Here is a 22,674-nt window from a genome sequence, read left to right as displayed (position 1 = left end):
ATGTATTGGTTTCAGCAAGATCTCAGTTTCCTTCCTTTGGCCCTTGTAATTTAGATTGCAGCTATTTTCATATTTTCATACATGATTGTTACAACTCTCCACCATGTTGACCCTGCTTTGCCTTATATTTTTCTGATACCTCCAGAAAAATCCTTGTTTGGGGCAATGTTAAATTTTGCTGAAGTTTTATGCATTGTTACCATTTATGTTTGGTATAAGCAAATTCATCCTCTGAATCCTGAAGGAAGTTATATCATCATATTAAAAAAGCTGGTCTTGTACTTGGATTGCTGAGTTGTTTAGGACTTTCTATGTGGTAAACTTCCAGAAAAAAAACTTTTGTTATTGTACACAGTGGGGCAAAAGTAGCTTTACAATTGTTCATGTGAGAATAGTACAATAAATAATAAATAATAATACAAGAATAAACCCTGTGTTTTGACTAATCACAACTATAAACCTACTTTTGCCCAACCCTGTACACATATGTGGAGCTATGCTCATCTTTCATATAGGTTTATTATATATTTTTGTTCAAAGCATCCTTTCCTACTGAATGCAGCCCAAAAATCATGACAAACAAGTCTTCTGGATCAGACTACTGTTGGCCATCTGGTGTGGAGTAAGAGCATTTAGTGTGCTGACTTCCTCATCACTTTTGTACATTGGCAGTTTTGGCACAGATGTAGCACAGAAACTCCACTGGAACTCCAAGGACAAAGGTTATGTGTTTCACATGATCACTACTGCAGCAGAATGGCCTGTGTCATTTTATTATTTTTATTAAGTAAACTCCTTACTTTATTCAGATTTCCTTAGTTTTTCCATAATATCCTTTTTCTGCTCCAGAATCCCATGCAAGCTATCACATTACATTTTATAGTTGTCTTGTCTGCTTAAGCTCCTCTGAGCTATAAAGTTTCTCATTCTTTGTTTCTGATGACCTTGACAGTTTTGAGGAGTAATGGTCAGGTAGTTGTAGAATGTCTCTCAATTTGGATTCATCTGATGTTTTCCTCATGGTTATCCTGGTGTCATGGGTTTTTGCAAAAAAGATGACAGAAATCAAGTACCATTCTTAACTAGCTCTATTTCAGTAATGAGTAGTAATATTTCTTATGAGTAATACTTCAGGAAATTGGCTAATGACTTCATGAAATTATCTTTGCTTCTTCATAGTCAAAGGACATTTGACTCATAGTTGATCAAAGGACGATATTTTTCTCTAATTAAAAGGTACTCTAGAGCCCTGGCTGCTGTGGCTCAGTGGATTGGGGATCGACCTGCTAACCAAGTGTCACTGGTTTGATACCCAGTCAGGGCACAAGCCTAGGTAGAACGCCAGGTCCCTAGTTGGGGGCACGTGAGAGGCAATCACACATTGATGTTTCTCTACCTTTCTTTCTCCTTACCCCTCTCTCTAAAAACAAATAAATAAAATAAAATAAATAAGTAAAAATAAAGGTCAAACAGATGGCTAACTTAAAAAAAATTATAACAATAAAAAGGTACTCTAAAAAACTACAAATTTGCATTGTTGTAGTCAGTAGTTTAACATCATATTTCTGTGTTTATCCCTTCTCACCCCTATTTTTTGAGGCTAAGAATTTAACTAAAATGCTGCATGATCTCTTAATTTTTTTCCATTTAAATTTTATTTTATTGATTATGCTATTACAGTTGTCCCAATGTTTCCCCTTTGACACCCTCCACCCAACATCTCTCCCCACTTCCTCAGGCAATCCTCACATCATTGTCCATGTCCATGAGTCATGCGTATGTGTTCTTTGGCTACTCTTTTTTCCTATGCTGTACTTTACATCCTCATGACTATTCTGCAACTACCAATTTGTACTTCTAAATTCCTTCACCTTTTTCACCCATTCCCATGACACCCCTCACCCCAATCTGGCAACCATCAAAATGTTCTCTATACCTATTATTCCTTTTCTGTTCTGCTTGTTTATTTTGTTTTTTTAGATTCTATTGTTGATATATATGTATTTGTTGCCATTTAATTGTTTATATTTTTTATCTTTTTCTTAAAGAAGACCCTTTAACATTTTATATAATGCTGGTTTGGTGGTGATGTTTTCCTTTAGCTTTTTCTTGTCTGGGAAGCTCTTTACCTGTCTTTCAATTTTACATGATAGCTTTGCTGGATAGAGTAATCTTGGTTGTAGGTCCTTGCTTTTCATCACTTTGACTATTTCTTGTCAATCCCTTCTAGCCTGCAAAGTTTCCTTTGAGAAATCAGTTGACAATCTTATGGGGGCTCTCTTGTAGGTAACCAACTATATAATATTTAATGGAGTTATCTGACAAAAGGTTATAACTCCTGTAAATATATATGCACCCAATATAGGTGCACATAAATATATAAAGAAAATATTGGAGAACTTTACGAAAGAGAGAGACAGCAATACAGTCATTATAGGGGATTTTAACACCCCACTGTCAACAATGGATAGATCTTCAAACAAAAAATCAACAAAAATATTGCAGCATTGAATGACATGCTAGATCAAAAGAACTTAATTGATATTTATAGAACATTCACCCCAAAAATCAAAATTACATTCTTCTCAAATGCACATGGATCATTCTCAAAAATAGACCATGGTATCACATAAAAGAAGCCTTAACAAATTCAAGAAAATTGAAATTATATCAAGCATCTTCTTGTATCACAATGGTTTGAACTAGGAACCAATCTCAAGAAAAAAAACTCTAACACATTCAAATACATGCAGGCTGAATAACATGTTATTAAATAATGAATGGGCTAACAATGAGACCCAGGAAGAAATAAAAAAGTATCTGGAAACAAATGAAAATGAACACACAACAACCCAAAACTTATGGGACAAATGAAGGCAGTCCTGAAAAGAAACTTCGTAGCAATACAGGCCTACCTAAAGAAGATTGAAAAATCTCAATAAACAACATAACCCTACTACTAAGAACTAGAGAAACAACAACAAACAAAGCACAGAGCAAACAGAAGGATGTAAATAATCAAAATTAGAGCAGAAATAAATGACATAGAGACTAAAAAAACAATTCTAAGGTCAGTGTACTCAGGAGCTGTTTTTTTTTTTTTTTTTAAGATAAACAAAATTAACTAACTGTTAACCAGACTCATCAAGAAAAAGAAAAAAAAATGAGGACCTAAATAAATAAAAATCAGAAATGAAAAAGGAGAAGTAACAACAGATACCACAGAAATACAAAGGATTGTATGAAATTACTATGAACAACTGTATTCCAAGAATTAGACAAACTAGGCGAAATGGACAAATTTCTAGGAAGAAGCAGAAAACCTGAGTAGACCAATAACAACTAGCAGCATTGAAGCAGTAATCAAAAAAGCCCTGGGCCAGATGGCTTCACATGCCAATTTTACCAAACATTCAAAGATGAACTAACTCCTATTCTTCCCAAACTATTCCAAAAAATTACAAAGACTCTTTTTACTAAGGCAGTATTATCCAAATCCCAAAACCAGCTAAAGACACAACAAAGAAAGAAAATTATAGACCAATATCTCTGAAGAACATAGATGCTAAAATCTGCAACAAAATATTGGCAATCCTGATCCAGCAATACATTAAAAAGATCGTACACTAGGATCAAGTGGGATTTATCGCAGCGATGCAAGGATGGTAAAATATTTGCACATCAGTAAACATAATACACCACATAAACAAAATGAAAGAAAAATTACATGGTCATATCAATAGATGCAGAAAAAGCATTTGATAAAATCTAGCACCTATTTATGATTTAAAAAGAAAAACACTCATCAAAGTGGGAATAGAGGGAGCATACCTCAATATAATAAAGGCCATATATAAAAAACCTACTGCCAACATCATATTCAATGGGCAAAAACTAAAAGTGTTTCCCTTATGTTCAGGAACAAGACAAGGGTATCTGCTTTCACCACTCTTATTCAACATAGTACTGGAGTTCTTAACTACAATGATTAGAAAAGAAGAAATAAAAGACATCCAAATTGGAAAGGAGGAAGTAAAACTGTCATTATTTGCAGACAGTATGATAGTGTACATAGAAAACACTATAGTCTCCACCAAAAAACTACTCAACCTAATAAGTGAATTTGGGAAAGTTGTGGAATACAAAGTCAATATTCAGAAATTGATGGCATTTTTGTACACCAACAATGAACTATCAGAAAGAGAAACTAGGAGGGAAAATCCCATTTACTATGGCAACAAAAGAAAATAAAGTACCTAAGAATAAATTTAACCAAGGAGGTATAAGACCTGTACTTGGAAAACTACAGAACATTGAAGAAAGAAATTGAGGAAGATACAAATAAATGCAAGCATATACCCTGTTCATGGATTGGAAGAATTAACGTCATTAAAATGTCTATACTACCCAAAGTGATCTATAGATTCAACGCAATTCCTATTAAAATACCAATAACATATTTCACAGATCTAGAACAAATACTTCAAATTTTTATATGGAACCAAAATAAAAAATAATAAAATAAAAAATAAAAAAAAAGACCCTGAATAGCCCCAGCAATCTTGAGAAAGAACAAAGTTGGAGGGATCACAATACCTGATCTCAAACTACAAGGCCACTATAATCAAAACAGTCTGGTACTGATGTAAGAACAGACACATAGATCAATGGAACAGAATAGAGACCCCAGAAATAAACCCATGTCTTTGTGGTAAATTAATATTTCACAAAGGGGGCACAAGCATACAATGGAGTAAAAATAATCTCTTCAATAAATGGAGAACTGGACTGGTACACGCAAAAAAAAAAAAAAGAAAAGAAAAAACTAGACCACCAACTTACACCATACACCAGAATAAACTCAAAATGGATCAAAGACTTAAATACAAGTCATGATACCATAAAAGTCCTAGCAGAAAACACAGGCTGTAAAATTTCAGATATCCTACATAGCAATAATTTTTGCTGCTATATCTCCTAGGACAAGGGAAATAAAGGAAAAATAAACAAATACGAATACATGAAATTATAAAGCTTCTGCACGGCTAAAGAAACCATCATCAAAATGAAAAGAGAACCAACTGTATGGGAGAACATATTTGCCAATGATACATCAGGCAAGGATTTAATCACCAAAATATATAAAGAACTCATGTGACTCAAATCCAGAAATACAAACAATCCAATTAAAAATGGGCGAAAGAAAAAACAAAACAAACAAAAAAAAAATGGGCAAAGGATCCGAATAGACACTTCTCTCCAAGGAGGAAATACAGATGGCCCATAGACATATGAAAAAATGCTCAACATCACTAACCATCATTATAACATTTAATTTAATATTTCTCAAAAATGTATGATGGGTTTCATTACTTTTCTACAACTGCCTTATCTAAATTCTCGGTTATTCCAAGACCTGGGTAGAGTATAGAAGTTATAAACTGTTACAATTAAATAGTTCCCTGAATTTCCTTTCATGCTCTAAAATGCATACTCCACCCCCCAACTTCTGATTGAGTTTTCCAAATTATGCCTAGAAAACCAGCTGAGTTAAAACAGAGTAGCTCACCTCCATTAAGCTCTATCATCGGGCCACCAAGGGCAGAAGCAGGCACATGAACCAGAGCTCAACAGTTTCAGGATGCCCGCAGAGCAGAAGTCCAGGATGTGGTGGCTTGCTAAGAATGGATTCAGAGTATGACAAAAGGAGGAAAGTTCAGGAGCTGGGGAGAATGGGCAAGGCCAGAGTGAGCTCTGGCAGATTCCGTGACAGTTTGTCAGTTGCTTTGATCATTAATAGCTTAAGAGAAAAAGAAACCCTGACTGGCATGGCCTACCCTCCCACCATTTTTTTGTGGGGGAAAAGGAAAGCAACTCATTTAGATTTGAGGTCGCAGTCTAATCTTTCTTTCGTTCTTTTTTTTTTTTTTTTTGACAGTCTAATCTTAAGGTTCACATATCCCCATTTCTGAACTAGAGGGCTCTACAAAAGAGGAAATCATCATCATGTGTCTATAAGCCGAATGCATGAGAAATAACCACCTCATCCTTCATGATCCCATGACAGCATTGAGACCCCAGGTAAGTAGCTTTAATAGAGAGATATTCTCAGAGCTCACATTCCATTGAAACAGCCCCTACTCTTATGTCTGAGAAAGTAACAAATGCCTGGAAAACCCCACACCCTAAGGAAAATGAGAAAAGCCTCATTTCAAACAGCTTTCTTCATCAGTTTTAGCTCCTGAACGGCCATCATGGAACAAAACAGCTTTTCTCACACTAATTCCTCAGTATATTTTCTTAAATGTCCAGCTCCTGCCTAACTGTCCAGCCTTAAAGCCCACAAGTCTTCCCCCCACATTTGGGATTGCCCGAATATGCCATGCTTCTGTCTGTGGCTTTGCACATGTTGCTCCTTCTGCTGGGAATCCCCTCTCCCTGAACACAATCATGATCTCTTTATTAAACTCTGCTGTAACCAGCACCCAAATTTTACCCTCCCCTTATTCCTTGTCAGAAGTTTTTTGCTGGCTCCATACCAGGGTTTCTCAGCTTCAGCCCTATTGACTAAGTGTTTGTTGTGGTGGGGGCTGTCCTGTGAGTTTTAGGTTGCTTAGTGTCTGCTCACTAGATGCCAGTAGCAACCTCCTATTTGTGACAATTAGAAATGTCTCCAGACATTGCCAAATATCTGCTGATGGTATGGGGGTAGGATCTACCCCTCCTCCCCGAAAATCACTGCTTTACACATTTCTGTAGCACCCTAGATCTTTGTACACACCTGGATGTAACTATTTTAATTTTTTATGGCATGTCCTCCCCTTCACTAAATTTTGAACTGCCAGGTAATGCTGTATCTTGCTCACTTTGACAGTACATGTCAGGTAAATGGTTATGATTTGCTGATGATCACCTAGAAACCATGTCTCTAAGTTAAAAAATTAATTTGGTTTCATCTTGAATAATTTTGTTGGCTAAAATGTTTACCAATGTTTAGTAAAGATGATTGTACTAAATCCTGGGGTCTGCATGTTCTACAGCCTTTGGCGCAGGAGGGAGAATGCTGTCTCCCATCAGAGCACTGACGAAGCTTGGCTAAGATGTTTACTTCCTCTGGGCATCATTTTCTACCTGTAAAATCTGAATTCCTAAGACTCCCCTTCTACCTCTAAAGTTTGTGATCCCAAAACCTACATAGCAAGAGGTCCCAAATTTCACAAAGGGATATTTAAAATTTTTATTTCACTACTTAAAAGCAAGTTAGAGAGAGGCAGTGAACAGTGACATCTAAGAAACTACATATACCAAGTTTTACCACATAATTGATAGAGGAAACAAAAACAAAAACAGAGTCATAAACCAAATTTGTTTTTCTTTTCCAAGCCTCAATTTCATCATATATTAAAATAGAGATGATAATACCTACCTCATAGAATCATTGTGAGGATTAAATAAAATGTTATATGTGAAGTACTTAACAGTACCTGGTACTGTACATAGTGATAACCCCATAAATGGTAATAGCTATTGAGTTGGCCAAAAAGTTCATTTGGCTCTAGTAGGACTTAGTTGTCTTTAACTTCATTCAAAACAATTTCATTAGATTGTACTGTGGCAGCTATCATATCAGCGTGCATTTTTTAAAAACTTATCCAAATTGGTGAATTTTTGTGTAAGCATTTTAATATTGAAGATGGAAGAAAATATGCACCATTTTCAGTATATTATGCTTTATTAATTCAAGAATGGTAAAAACGCAACTGAAACACACAAAAAAGATTTGCGCAGTGTATGGAGAAGGTGCTGTGACTGATCAAACTTGTCAAAAGTGGTTTGTAAAGTTCCGTGCTGGGGATTTCTCGCTGGACAATGATGCTTCATGGTTGGATAGACCAGTTGAAGTTGATAGCAATCAAATCAAGACACTTATTTAGAAGAATCAACATTATACCATGCAGGAGATAGCCGACATACTCAAAATATCCAAACCAATGAAGTTATTGGTGAAAATGAAAAAATAGTCTTTTATGGAAAAAAACTAAAGAGGCTTTTTATTATTATACTAACATTGGTATAGCAAATAGTTTACAAAACTTCTGCTTCCTCAAATTAACTTTCTGACATAAAATATAAAAAGAAACTTTTGACTTTCATGGACTCCAACAGAGCTGAATATAAATTTAAAAGTTCAATTTTCCATCTTCTGGACTCCAAGAAAGTTATAAAGAAATCAGTTATTTTCTCTTTTATGCTTCTTTTATGCAGCATCTAGCAGGTATTTTTTTTAGTCATAGCTCTTATTACACTGCATCATGTCTTTCATTGTGTTATAACTATTTGTTTTCATATCTCTTGCCACTACCTGGTAGCTTCTTAGAGGAAAAAGATTGTCTTATCCATCTTTATTTTTTAAGTATATTTTATTCATTATGTTGTTAAAATAGCCTCGGCCATTGTTCCCAGAGTGGGTGGGTCTGCGGACGTTCTAGGACTGTGGGGGCCCTTTAAACAAGCAGACTGTGCTGAAAGACTGGCAGTTTCTTCCTCTGTCCAACCCCCACTGGTTTGCACAGTCAAAAGCAATGAGGCTCTATTTTCCCTGGCGCTGGGACCATGAGCTGCGCAGTCTGGTCTGGTGCTGGGAGCGCTCCCCAGGTGTCCCTCCCAACTTTTAAAAATGTGTGACTGTGCTTTCTGCCAGCCTGCTGCTGCTGCTGTGGCTGCCTGCCACTGCTGCTGCTGCCACCGCCACCGCCGCACCACATCCTCTCTGCCCCAGCTCTGCCCCTCCTACCTGTCTGGATGAGTATTTCTACTTTATATCTTTGTTTGTTGGACTTCCATGCAGCTTGATTTTCCTGGAACTTCTGGTTGTCTCTAGTTTTGAGGTAGTTGTATTCCTTCTTAGTTGCGGAGGGAGAAGCAGCATGTCTGTCTAGGCCTCCATCTTGTACAGAAGTCCGTCTTATCCATCTTTTTAACTACATAGGCCTACCACACTATCAAAATTTAATAAATACCAGGTAAATGAGGAGATGTGTGAGTGAATTAACAAATGGCCCATGCCCAGCAATGCACTGCACCTTCTCTTTTATGACTGGAGACTAGAGAAGCTGCTATTTCTGTGGCTTGAGCTTGTTCAGAAAGGAAGAGAAGTTGTCACTTTAAAGGCTTTCTTCTCAGCAAGAAGCCAAGTGGTTTGGGTATCTGACTGCCTCTCTCCTGTCACACCACAGTGACAAGCCCCACTTCCCTCCTTTTAGACGATGAGTGATGCTCACAGCGCCACACCTGGCATGCCTTCTTCCTGTCACTCCACAAGAGAAGAGAATATGCCCTATAGGATCTGTTGGCCTGTGGAAGGCTATGGGATCAGGAAGTGTCCCATATTAAATGCTACCCTGATTTCACTTTCATTCTCTGCTGTAACCTCTCAGTGAACATCAGGCAATGGCAATGAAAATTGCCGTATTTCCCACTGTAGAACTAACTGGGCCTAAAGCTAGAGCAGGCATTAAGTGGATAAATTTGATTGTCCACCTCACTTAATCTCATTTCCACTCTCACCAAAGAAGCTTCCACTTCTCTAAAAAGGTACCTGAAAGCTAAGTCCATACTGCCACAGTTGTCCTCCTGGGCTCTTATCATTGCCACCTCAGACCAGTGACCATCTCTCAAGAGCTACAACTCAGAGGCTTGCACAGCTTTGCTGGCCATGCTAAAATGTAACTGTTAGTACCCCAGAGCAGGAGAATACCAGCATAGTGCCAAATTCCTTAAACCAGACTTACTTCATCTGTTTTGTTATACACTTCACAATACATTTCTATTTTTAGAAGAAAAACACTACCAGGATCTTTCCTTCCTAATTTCATCTCCATATTTTTCTCCCAACTTTCAAACAGTACCTTCAGCCTTCACTTGTCTTTCTCTGGGGACTCTTCTCCCAAGCCTTTAATGACTTCTTAGGACCTATAGAATAAAATCTAAATTCCGTAACAACACAGTGCTCTACTGATGATGTGGCCTTAATCTTCTCTCCTAGCTTTAGTTCTCACTTCTTCCCACAACCATGTACACTAGTTGCCAAATTATTCACATTAAGTGCCTGTGGTAGCTCCCTTTAACCTCTGCTCTTACATTTTGTTAGGTTCCTTCTCTTGCCTATGTGTATACCTTGACTGCCCATGATGTGTGAAGTGTCTAATACTGTGTCTGGAACATACCTATCTCTTTAAAAAATAGCAGGTATCATTTTTATAACTCCTTGCTTCAATTCTTAAAAGAGAGAGTATGTCATGCTCCCACTAAAGCAAACCCTTGATGCTAGTGTTTATACTCCAAATCTCTATCAAATTTTCATCCCTGATGAAATGTGCTAAAACATCAAGGAATAAAAGTCAATGTCCCCAAACATATCTATGGTGATAGATATCAGTACAGTGGTTGCCTGTGGGGGATGGAAATTAACAGGAAGGGAGAATAAGGGAACTTCTGGAATGATGGATTGTTCTTTTTTTTGATTGGGGTGTTGGTCACAGCAATGTATATTAGTTCAAATTCATCTATACACTTAAGATCAGTGCATCTTGCTGTCCGTAAAATTTACCTTAATTTTTTTAAGTCAAGATCCTATTTTATCCTCCTAAATGAGATATCAAAATCCCAAATGTCTCATGAACTTGGCAGGGAAGGTAAGTATGCAATGGGCTGGGTAGAATGCAATACGAAGAGTTGCAGGATGCTAGCAAACTGGAGAGAGTATGGTCTTTATCCAGGTCATATGGACAATACATGCACAAGCAGAATCTGTTTAATAGATGCCTCAGGTGTTTTGATTATTAGCCAAGTTTGTGATACAATGTGCTATATCACAGAGCAATTAATACTCTCTGAAGTGGGATGCACAAGATGATCTATTGAAATGTAAGAAAATAATACTTAGAACTTTCTTCTGTTATTTTTCATGCTTATGTTGTTTTCTTCCTCACATAGTTTTTAAGTATATTTTCCTCACTTTAGAACATACAAAAGAACCCACAGAAGGGAGTATACCACATTTATATTGCATATTCTGTGCCAAGTCAAGCAACTGAGGACTGAAGTATAGGACATTCCAGGGACTGCAGTGAGTAGACAGACATGATTCAGGGATGGGCACTGCTCCACTGGCAAGACTCGGCCTCCATGGAAGAAAGCAACACTGCTACAACCATTGTAAGTAAGGAATGAACTTTATTGTGCATTTCATTCTGAAGTAAAAGGACAGAGTACCATGGAAATCACATCCTTTCTAGTTCTGAAGTGTAAGCTGAGTTCAGTGCTAAGTGATTTTCTGCAAAAGAAAAAAGAGCTAGTGGCGTGTTTGGGGGATAAGGGGTGGGGAGAGGAGGTTGTTTTCCCATGGCCTGTGACTCAGCCAGGCTGCTGAAGCAGCTGGTATAGTGATGCAGTGATGTGTTTGTTCAGAGAAGCATGTCAACTTGTTGAGCAGCTGACCACTGTGGTAGAAGGTAGGTACACCTGTAAAGCCAGGGTGAAGGCAGCCCTCTCTGGCCTGGCAGATCAGAGAGCACAGAACCATAACTCTAGATCCCAATGTGACAAGACAACTCCCCACACTGGCCTCAAAAGCCACTAGTCCCAGCAGGATATTGGCCTACCCGTGGTAATACCCCACTCCATCCTGCTGGTCAGACAGGTGGTCAGAAAGGACTGACTTCCTTCCACTCCAATAGAATCAGAAAACCTACAGAAACACTCAGCCTAGTCCACTGATTAAAATAAAAGCTTCATTGCTCTAAACAAGACCCAGTAAAAGGTTGCTTAAATAAGAACGAAGTTTATTTATCTCTCACGTAGAACTCCAAACTTGGATTGTAGCTCTGATTTGCAGAGTTATCAGTCTCCTGGCTTTCTTCTGTCTACTTGCTCCACCATCTCTAGGACGTTGCTCTTATCTACATGATCAAAAATGTCCACATGTAGCCAGTTAAAAACTTATTACTATGAGAAAAAAAGGAAAAATTGTCTTGAGGACAACGACCAGTCTCTGATTCACTATAACAACAAAAGTCCAGGCCTGCAGCTTGAAACCAAAGGAATCAAAAAGCAGTCTCATAGTTTGTAAGAAATAAAGAGTTTTTCATACACTCCAGAAAGCAATTTTAAAAATCAGGCTTTTTGAGCTCAAAACATTGGATGCCGATAACTCCATAGCTTCTGCACAAGGACATGGAAAAATCCAGTCAGGGGGTTTGTCTGTCCTGAGCAGCACAACACACATCATATATAAATGCGATGGTACTGATGACAGCCAATTTTTTTCAAACAAACCGGGCAATTTTTAGTATATTGAAGAAAATTGCAGAGGCATCGACTACAGAAGAGGTGGCCACATTCTGTAGAGTAGATGTGTCGTCTACTCAATTCAATCTCCAAGTACCCATCCAAACAAACTCGGCATTGAATATAACCAGGTAGTGTGGAACTTAAAGTTTCTTTTTCCAGGGCATTTTGGTAAGCACTGCTGGTCACATACACATCTCTATCCCTCTTCAACCCCTTCTTTTCACTGCTCAACACACACATCCTAGCTGGGCCTTGGAGTGACCACTCGTTTCTCCTTGACCTCCTCCTTTCCTCAGTAATCACAATAGAGTCATGGTGAGTTAGGTCAATCACCACAGGTTCTAGAGATTCAGAGGTAAGGTCAACCACTTCATCACTTTCTCCAAGTTCTATCAGTTCTGCTTCCAAGATTATCTCAGGAGTTGGCCCTTCTTCCCCAGCTGCACAAAATTCTCGTGCTTCTCTGGAATTTACCATGCTACCATCACATGTACTTGCATTCATTGTGGGTTTTTTTTTTTTTTTGGATCCAGTCTTCAGAGAAATAAGTGATCTGTGCCAAAGTTTACAGTGACTGTTAAAGTCCTCAGTGTCTCACAGCTGTTGGTCAGTCACCCTCTGACTTACATAAGAATTTAAGAGTCCAGATTTTCGGGTATATCTGAATGCTGATTTTGGTTCCAGTTCTGTTTCCACCTCCACAACTGCTGTGTTCCTATGGGGGAGAGGGGTGTGAATCTTCTAGGAGCCGCTTATAAGACAGCCCAATTTTAATTTTTCACTGAAAAGTAAAAGAAGAATTAAGCTTTAGTAATATTTAAAATAAGATTGGTAGTAGTATAAAATGTATAGATATAGAAAGAAAAATGCATAGTCAAATTTTTTTGATAGTTATGCATTTAAACAAAGCTTAAGCTTTGTGTCCCTCCTCATTCTATGTCCTGATGGTAGGGGGAGAAGGAGAGCCCAAGGGGTACCTACATGAAAAGCAGCACACAATCATAAACACCAAGAAAGGTTCACAACCTCATTCAAGATCCATTATGAGGAATTCCAGGAAACACTTTTACAAAGTAAAAATGGAGAGACCAAAGCATTCTATGCAAATTTGAGTTTCTAATGGCAAATAAGAAATGAACTATTTAGTTCATGTAAAGGTTCATCCTGACCAGGATTCTCTTTATAACAGAGACAGCAAGTGAGGTTTTAAAGAGTTTTAGCCCAGATTTTGTTCTAAGAAAGAGGGGATGGAGTTCAAGCATTCATCATAGAGAGACTTGTTTTGAGTCTACTCTCTGTCACTTTTGGGTATGTGACCTAGATCGTTAAAGTTCTCAAAACTTTATAAAAATTCTATAACTTATTCTGTAATTTTAAAATAATGTATCATTAGCCATTAAGGAAATGCAAATCAAGGCCATAATGAGATACCATTTCACACCTACTAGGGTGGCAATAATATTAGTGTTGGCGAGGATATAGGAAAATTGGGACTCTCATACACTGCTGGTGAGAATGTAAAATGATGTGGCACCTTTGGAAAACAGTTTGGCAGTTCCTCAAAAGATTAAACATAGAGTTACCAAATGACCCAGCAGTCCCACTCCTAGGTTTATACCCAGGAGAAATGAAAAGTTAGGTTCACATGGAACACTTGTATGTGAAATATTGATAACAGCATTCAAGTTATTCATAATAATGAAAAATGGAAACAACCCAAATGCCCATTACCTGATGAATGGAAAAACTAAATGTGGCATATCCATACAATGGAGAATTACTCAGCAATAAAAAGGACAAAGTATGGATGACCTTTGAAAACTTCATATTGTGATAAGCCAGTCACAAAGGTCACATACTGTATGATATTTATATGAAATGTCAATAATAGGCAAATCCATGGGGAAAAATGGAAGTGACTGCTAACCGGTACAGGATTTTTTTTTGGGGGGGGGGGTGGTGATGCAACTATCCTAAAATTAAGGTGATGACTACACAACACTGAATATACTAAAACCCACTGAATTGTATACTTTAAATAGGTGAATCGTATGGTTTGTGAATTATATCTCAATAAGGCTTTTGCAAACAAACACATAAGCTGCCACAGAAATGTTACACAAAACAGCTGACATCTGGATTTAGACACAAGCCTTAGAACCTGGTTGGAGCTCGAGAGGAAAAGGGGTGAGCCCAGCAGAGGGCGCTGTGCTCAGCGCTCCACCAAATGCGCAGACCTACTTACCAAGGTAATACTTTTCTCGGATCCCACAGACACCTGCCTCACACCGAATCAGCACCCTCAACTACATATTTGCCTTTCGTGATCTGCCTGCCCCTCCCTCTTCGCGATGCGCCCAGGGACAGCGAACCATCTGGGATGAGGCTGGGCAGCCCCGCAAGCACTGCCTCCACCCGCAACCCCACTCACGCACCCAGTTGTTCATCAATGTCCTGTTCTTTTGGGTTATCTCTGCGGCTTCCCGAGCTGAACCATGTGCCTGACTTCAATCGGCAGGGAAGGCTGACCAGAGTCACAGGGCCAGAGAGAGCTGGTAGATAGCAGAGGAGGAGGATGTACACACCTCAAATACACCCAGGCTAGCGGCGGCACCCAGCGAAAACCAGGGTCCAAGATACCAAGTGAGAAGTCTCGGCACGTATTCCCACCAACCAGGTGGCGGAAGGAACTGCAGTTTCCATCCCCGCCCCGCCCCTTTTAGCTGCTTTTTGTTTTTCAACTGCCCAATCAAAACCCGAGTCCGGCGTGGTTCGTCACTGGTCTCTGGGCAAAATGTGCCGGTTCAGGCTGGAAAAGGGGACTTTCCCGTCCTTAGTTTCCTGTTTTTCCAAAGTCTCGTGCTTTCCGAGAAAGAGGAAGGGCGGGGTTGTTGTGTGTGGTTTTTTTCTTTCTTCCCCTTTACCCTAGTCATTAAGTTCATTATTATAATTATTTTAATTCTCACCCAAAAATATGCTCATAGATTTTTAGATAGAAAGGAAGGGGATGGAGGGAGAGAAACAGATGTGAGAGAGAAACATCCATCAGTTACCGGGATGAACCTGCAACCTGGGTATGGGCCCAGACAGAAGGGAACACTGACGGAAGGACGCCCCCTCCAACCAACTGAGCCACCCAGCCATGTGCTCACGTCATTAAATCAGCAACTCCCCACTCTAGAAAGTGGTTCTCAGTGAAGGCAGTACTTCTCAGTTACTGCCCCTTTGTACATTAATAGGACTATTTGGGGTTGTTCCAATAATAAGAGCACTTACAAGTATTTAGGGGCTGAGGGCCAGGAATCCCAACCTACACATGCAAACAAAATGTATGAAAAACCTGCTTATAATCTGGGCTTTACATTCACATGTAAAAACATGTTTTATTTTTCAATTATTTAAATTTATTTCTTGAATATTTATTGACCATCTACCATGCCGACCCATACATCCTGAATTTTCCAGGCATGCAGCTACAAGGCAACTCAAAGGAAAATGTATTTTTGAGTTTTTGTTGGTTTTTCAAATTTTACCTAGAGATTTTCACTATTTCAGAGAATCACACCACAACCAGCATTCAATGTTGTGGCTCAGGCTGTAATAAAAAACAAAATGCAATTATTTGAGGAAAGGATTGTAATCCAAGAGACACAGATTCAGGTAGCAACTCAGACTGCACTCTGGAGAGAACAAAGAAAGGCAGGATCCATAAAGGCAAAAAAATACAAAACGCAAATGGAAACTTGCTGGCTAAGTTAAAAGAGATTGGTTAGTTCCAGTACGCAAAGGACAGAGGCAGAAACTACAAGGAAGGAAATAAAGTCCACATATGTCAGTGTAACAGTTGTTCCAGTATATGTATGACTTGCTAACCTGAAAAATAAAAAGCTTTTCATAGGGAGAGGCAACAAGCATTTCAGATAAAATAAATAAATAAAATAAGAGAATAGCTAATAAGGTAGAAACCCAAAGAGTGTTCGATTAAGAGACGATGACAATGGTTATTGATGAGAAAGGGAAGGGGAATGATTACATCAGTAGAAGGAAGGCATTTCTATTGGTGCAGATAACATAGTGATGCTAATTTTAAATGTCATCAGTCCTATAGTCATAATATTTGCCTTCTTGTTATCCTTGCAAACATTTTTTGGGGACATGACGTTGCTTTAGCGCCATGTTTACATTGCAAAGATACGAGGCTTAGGATGACGAAGGCAGTTCCTTTAGCATGGTAGTCCAGCTCCATTTTAATTTTTGGTTCCATTTACTGTATTTAATTTGTGACAGGCTACAAGATGGTTGGAGCTGAGTTTAGCTCCAGTTTTAGTAACTTAATAAATAGCAGCTCTGAGAACTGAGTCACAAAGTTGTGCATAGGCCCCACTTCTTTAATAACCTCCTGATTTGTCTTTAAGGGATCTTCTTAGCACTATTTATTCCATTTTATTTTTTTTCCATTATCAGTTCACAGAGAGCCTGAGCCAGTGTAGGCATCTGGCACTTTTTTGTACCAGCCAGTGTAGCGAGGCTAGAACACCCATGTACTAAATTGTTTGGCTTTCATAATCAAATTAATAAAGGGGGTGCTATGAAACAGTTTTTATAAAAAGGAGGTGTTGGGGAAAAGAGGAGGGGTAGGTGTTGAATTTCATTGAGTTGAAACCTCTGATCTACACTGGAGTCCTGGGGACTGTGCCCAACTCAATTTACCAAGCCTGACGTTGAGTAGACTCCCTACCCTCAGACATACAGCAGATAAGCCTCTAATACACAGGTGACTTGCTTACTGTGCAGTTAGAGGTCAAGAACCCTTCATTTTATAGATAAAGAAACCGAGGCCAGGAAAGGTCAAAAGGTTTGAAAAAGGATGAACTGTGACAGAGGCAAGACTAGAAGCTCCTGAAAATTCAGTTAGACTTTCTGAATTATTTAAGCAAAACCATTTCCAGAAATCATGAGACTGCTAGAGGAGAGCTCAGCTTATAGACCTGCCTTTGGAGGTCTATAAGACCATCTTTAACCTAAAGCCCTTAACAGAAAGGAATTCCGCCACAGTAGGTTTTTTGCTTGGTTGGTTGGTGTTTGGTTGTTTGTTTTTTCACCAGCTAAGCACCAAGAAGTTTCCCCTTATATCTCCTTGCTGTGGTTTTAGATAATTTTATGTTGTAGCGAGCTGCAAAAATGAAGAACCACTGGAAGTAAAAGCAGTTACCTAGAGCTTCACATTTTACAGTGCCCTTCTTGTCACCTTCCCCTTGTCCGAACATCCCTGGAACTGTGCCTGACATAGAATAGACATTCCATATTTATTGAACAAATGATTAAGTGAATAAATAAACTTTATGATGTAGGAATAATTATATCATTTTATGGATATGGTAATGAAGAGTTAAGCCAGGAATATGACTTTTCCTATTCCTTTTTGGAATTAGGATTCAAACTCAGGTCTGAGTTCAGTGGCATTTACACTAGCTCCTTAGAAACTTTGAACTTTTAATGGAAGCTTGGGATGGCATGTGTTGTGGGCTCAGCAGAGGATGTCAACAGGAAACTCACAGTAGCAGACCAATGCTCCACCCCGACTCTATGAGCCCTTCCCCAGCTTTTTCATATTTTGCTGCCAACAACTAGCACCTGTACATTATCCCTAGACCTTCAAGTTACCTTAAGGCACTAAAGCAAGCTGGAAGTACCTGGGAGTTTTATGCTTCACCCCACTTCACACTCCTACGCAGCCTGTAGCCTACCACTGGAAAACCCAGCTCCTTCACTTGGGGCAGAACAAACTGAGGTTTGTTCCTTGTTCTAGACTTCCCCATGGGAACAGGCTGAGTGTGGGACTACTTCTGAAATCACACCCTCACTTGGCTTCTTCCCATTTCCTACTCTTTATCCCCCACACCCCTATTGGCTTCTCCTGGAAAGCCCCATCTCAATAAGTGACTTGCATCCAAATTCTTGGCTCAAGGCCTCATTCTGTGAGAACTCAACCTAAGACACTTATTGACTATTCCGGTGATGAAAATGACATTCATACTTGAAGTCAGATACAGCTACAGATACATAGAAAACCACTTCAAATAGCACTATGACATTGTGTGTCAGCAACAGTCCTCTCTGTTTTTTTCTAAGTGAGAACAGTAAAAAGAGGAAGTGGCCCATGGGGGAGGAGAAGCCTTTCACAACACCGTGGCCTGCACACAGTTGAGCCTGTGTGTGCTATAGAGATATAAATATCTCTTCAGTTTCATAGACTTTGTAATCATCTATGTAGTGGAAAACCAAAAATGACAAATGACTGCATCCAATACAAGGGTTTTGTGTTCTTTTTTCTTTCTTTCTTTCTTTCTTATTTTTTTTTTATTTTTTATCAGCATTTCTTGTAGCTCTCCAAGGTATCAGAATAGTTTTTAATGCATAGTGTCCAGTCCAGGTACTCACAGGTACTTTATTTATTTTAACATATCTAAGATCCAAATGTTACTCTTTTTTTTTTTTTTCCCTAAAAGTCTAGGGTCCAAGGAGAGATAAGGGTAATTTTTGCCCCTAAAATCTTAATGGCTATATCACAAAAAAGATAGTTATTTTATTAAAGAAAGGCCTTGAGTTTTTCCTCAAGAGTTTACAATATATAAAAGATAAGTAAAAAGCAACAACTCACAAGACTGGGATAGTGGTTGTTGACAAAAACTAGAAAAAACATTTGCCAGTTCTTTGTATTATTTCCTTTTATGCCATGTTTTCATTAGAGTTGGTGAAGAAATGGTATATAAAAATTATTGTAAAGTATTTTGAGTAAACATGATGATAACAATAACCATTTTAAACATAGAATAATTAAAAATCTGAAGAGCTAAACACACCCAAATGAACATTGATGAGTGATCGTCTCTCATGGTGGGATTAACAAGTTTTCCTTTCTGCCTAAACTTCTTATTCAAAAAAATAATGGACATACACGCAGAAAAAAAGTTATAACACTTCAAATCATATAGAAGTATGTAGGATAATATTTTTAGATGTCTTCTTTTATCTTTCTCCTGACATCTTAGCCCCTGTGCCCAGATAAGCATTGTTAAGAGGTTGTTGTATATATTTCTGAAACTTTTTCTGCCAGTTTATCTGCTAAGAGAGGTTGTCGGAGGGTAGAGTAAAAAGACTAAAATAGTTTGTTTTAAAAAATATAAAAATTGGATCAGAAGTAGCACCTCAGCTTGGAGTGCCAGAGATAGGCAAATGCTGATGTTCTGAAGGGGGATGAGCAGGATCTGCCACTGCTGCCAAGATCTAAGCAACATTCTTGAGGAATATTGTACACAGACCACTAAGCTAGAGTCACAATCTCGTCTCTTGATGAGTTCTTTGTAGGTCCTTGGGTCAACAGAGCAGTTTCAAGTTAAAACTGCTGAATTCTAACTCACATTTTTGTTTTTGTTTTTGTTTTGTTTTGTTTTTCACTCTCCCTTCCAGATGCATTTTTCCGCCTGAAGCTATAGCTTTTTCTCACTGTCACTTCCGTTAGTCATTCAAAGTATGGGGTCCTCTCAGGCTATCCCTACCCACATCAAACCATATGTTGTTTTTCTCTGGTTCCTTTGACCTTTCTAAATTCTCCTAAAAAGGAAATTATAAGGAAATGCAAGGAGAATTATTTAATAAAGATTCAATTTTTAAAATAGCCATAACATAAAATGGAGAGTGATAGGTACACACTGAGAAAATCCAGTGGGGTCCAAAAGGTGCTAATCTTTGTCATAGAAGATTGTAAATGTTTACAATATTTTTCTTTATTTTCATTATTTGATAATGAGGGCAATTTTTAAACAATTCTACAATACATTTTCTAAAAGAAAAGTTTTATATATTAATTAGCCAAATCATTTCAAATATTCAATTTGCTTTAAGCTGAGAGATAGCTTCCTTTAGTCTTTTCACCAACATAGTCCAGGGTGAAACTGATCCTCTGTCCAGGAGAGTGCGGGTGTCTTGTAGTGTCCAGCCTCCATCCATTTGGTCAGTCTGTGGAGGTGATGGTTGGCTCAGCTGCCACATTCCCCAGTGTTTAGAAGGGCATAATACAGGCTGTTCTGTTGGCCAGGGTGAGCAGCAGGAGGGAAACACCTCTGCATAAGGTCTGAGCCTGTCCTGTTTCACCATCTACTTACTCCTTCACTCACATCCCACTCACAAACACCCCCCACCCCGGACCACACACACTCATATGGAGTTTCAGGCAATTGCCAACTGATACTCAGCAAAATGACTTTTAGCAAATTAATTTCCCAAGAGATTAATCAGCTTCCTCTTCTTTACCTAACACCTTGAGTAAACGCTAACAATTTAGGGCATGACATTCCAGACCTGCTTTTGTTCATGATACAAATATAAAATGCATGTGCTTTATATAGTTTGCGCTTTTTTTCAAGTATATTTTATTGATTATGCTGTTACAGTTGTCCCAATTTCTTTTCCGTTAGCTTCCCCCTCTGCCCAGTAGCCCCCTTCCCTTCAGCAATCCCACCCCCCTTAGTCCATGTCCATGGGTCGTGCATTTAAGTTCTTTGGCTTCACCCTTTCCTATATTATTCTTAAATCCCCCCTGTCTATTTTGTACCAACCAATTATGCTTCTTAATCCCTGTACTACTTCCCCATTTCACCCCCTTCCCCCTCCCAGCTGATAACCCTCCAAATGATCCCCATACCTATGATTCTGTTCCTGTTCTGGTTGTTTGCTTAGTTTGTGTTTTTGGGGGGTTTTGCTTTGTTTTGTTTTAGGTCCTGTTGCTGATAGTGGTGAATTTGTTGTCTTTTTAGTGTTCATAGTTTTGATCCTGTTTTTCTTAAATAACTCCCTTTAACATTTCATATAATAAGGGCTTGGTGATGATGAACTCCTTTAGTTTTACCTTGTCTGGGAAGCACTTTTTCTGCCCTTCCATTCTAAATGATAGCATTGCTGGATAGAGTAATCTTGGTTTTAAGTCCTTTCCTCTCATCACTTTGAATACTTCTTGCCAGTCCCTTCTTGCCTGCGAAATTTCTTTTGAGAAATCAGATGATGGTCTTACAGGACCATACCTACCCCTTTGTAGGTAACTCTCTTCTTTTCTCTTGTTGCTTTTAAGATCCTCTCTTTGTCTTGAACCTTTGGCATTTTAATTATGATATGTCTTGCTGTGGTCCTCTTTGGGTCTAGCTTGTTTAGGACTCTCTGTGCTTCCTGGATTTGTATGTATATTTCCTTTGCCAAACTTGGGAATTTTTCCTTCATTATTTTTTCACATAAGTTTTCAATTTCTTGCTCTTCCTCTTCTCCTTCTGGCACCCCTATGATTCAGATGTTGGCACATTTAACGTTGTCCCAGAGGTTCCTAAGCCTCTCATTTTTTTCAATTCTTGTTTCCTCATTCTGTACTGGTTGACTGTTTATTTCTTCCTTATGCTCCAAATCATTGATTTGAACCCTGGTTTCATTCCCTTCACCATTCGCTTCATGTGGGTTTTCCTTCGTTTCACTTAGCATAGCCTTTATTTCATCCCTTCTGCATTTGCCGTATAAAACATATCTGTCAAGTTTGTGAGCATCTTTATCACCAGTGTTTTGAACTCGGCATCTGTTAGATTGGCTATCTCCTTGTCTGTTAGGTTGGCTATCTCCTCATTGCTTAGTTCTCCTACTGGAACCTAGATCTGTTCCCTCTTTTAGGCTATACTTCTCTGTTTCCTCTACTTGACAGCCTCCTGTGTTTGTTTGCCTCTGTGTCTTAGGTAGAACAGTCACACCTGTTATGTTGTAAGGGGCGGAACCTTAGGTATTGTCAGTGCTGAGTGACCTGTTTCACCATGTTGTGGCGCTGTGTGGGGGTACAGGTCTGAGAGGGAACAATGCTGCTTGTTCAACACTCGTCCCTTTTCCAGGCATTTCTCCCACTTCTTATATGGCACCTCTCTAGCTGTTGCCCTTGCCATAGTTCCCAGAGAGGGTGGTTCTGTGGACATTCTAGGACCACGGGGGCCCTCTAAACAAATGGACTCTGATGAGAGACCAGCACTTTCTTCCTGCACCCCAGCCCCCCCTGGTTTTCACATTCAAAAGCAATGAGACTTTATTTTCCCCCATTGCTGGATCCATGAGCTGTGTGGTCTGGTCTACTCTGGTGCTGGGAGTGCTTCCCAGGTTTCCCTCCCTGCTTTTTTTAATGCATGACTGCTCTTTCAGGCCACTGGCCACAGCCTCTGTTGCTGCCTCTGCCGCAGCTGCCACCTCCACACCACATCCTCTCTGCCCCTCCTACCTATCTGGATGAGTATTTCTTCTTTA

At 38.9% G+C, this 22,674-nt stretch overlaps 2 pseudogenes across 4 annotated transcripts; one reads left to right on the top strand and one right to left on the bottom strand.

The window, feature by feature from the left end:
* Positions 1-787, top strand: LOC150016401 (DNA damage-regulated autophagy modulator protein 2 pseudogene; annotated as a pseudogene).
* Positions 788-11,215: 10,428 nt separating this feature from the next.
* Positions 11,216-15,044, bottom strand: LOC150016400 (E3 ubiquitin-protein ligase RNF4 pseudogene; annotated as a pseudogene). Of its 4 annotated transcripts, none has more exons than XR_016510046.1 (2): positions 14,783-15,044; positions 11,216-13,132 (listed from the first exon to the last, which is right to left on the bottom strand). The product of XR_016510046.1 is annotated as an E3 ubiquitin-protein ligase RNF4 pseudogene, transcript variant X2 (transcript). The 4 variants fall into 4 exon arrangements; XR_016510047.1 differs by having other exon boundaries at positions 11,216-13,066; XR_016510045.1 differs by having other exon boundaries at positions 14,937-15,044.
* Positions 15,045-22,674: the final 7,630 nt, after the last annotated feature.

Source organism: Furipterus horrens, unplaced genomic scaffold (genome assembly GCF_987537825.1).
Source record: "Furipterus horrens unplaced genomic scaffold, mFurHor1.1.pri manual_scaffold_3, whole genome shotgun sequence".
NCBI lineage: Eukaryota > Metazoa > Chordata > Mammalia > Chiroptera > Furipteridae > Furipterus > Furipterus horrens.
Note: the sequence above shows the minus strand (reverse complement) of the source record. Positions and strands in the feature narration are given on the sequence as shown.